This window comes from Meriones unguiculatus, chromosome 2 (genome assembly GCF_030254825.1).
Source record: "Meriones unguiculatus strain TT.TT164.6M chromosome 2, Bangor_MerUng_6.1, whole genome shotgun sequence".
Lineage (NCBI taxonomy): Eukaryota > Metazoa > Chordata > Mammalia > Rodentia > Muridae > Meriones > Meriones unguiculatus.
The window spans coordinates 23,503,591-23,503,823 of record NC_083350.1 but is presented as its reverse complement, the minus strand read 5'-3'; positions in this window follow the sequence as shown (position 1 = coordinate 23,503,823).

The following is a 233-nucleotide window of genomic DNA, read 5'->3' as shown; positions in this document are numbered from 1 at the left end:
GATGGCTTCCTTTTGTGGCCTCCGGTAGGAGTCTGCTCTGTCTGAGCTGCTGGAGGCTGTGGCTCCCACAGAGCATGGGGTCAGCAGCACTCTGTGACACTGAGCCGCGTGTTTGGGCTATAGGAGGGAGCATGGCACAGTCCACACGATACAGCCATAGTAACTAGCTTCAAAAATAAAGCTTTTAGCTTACACTAAGATGCGCCTCAGGGAGACAAGTTTATTCAGTCAAG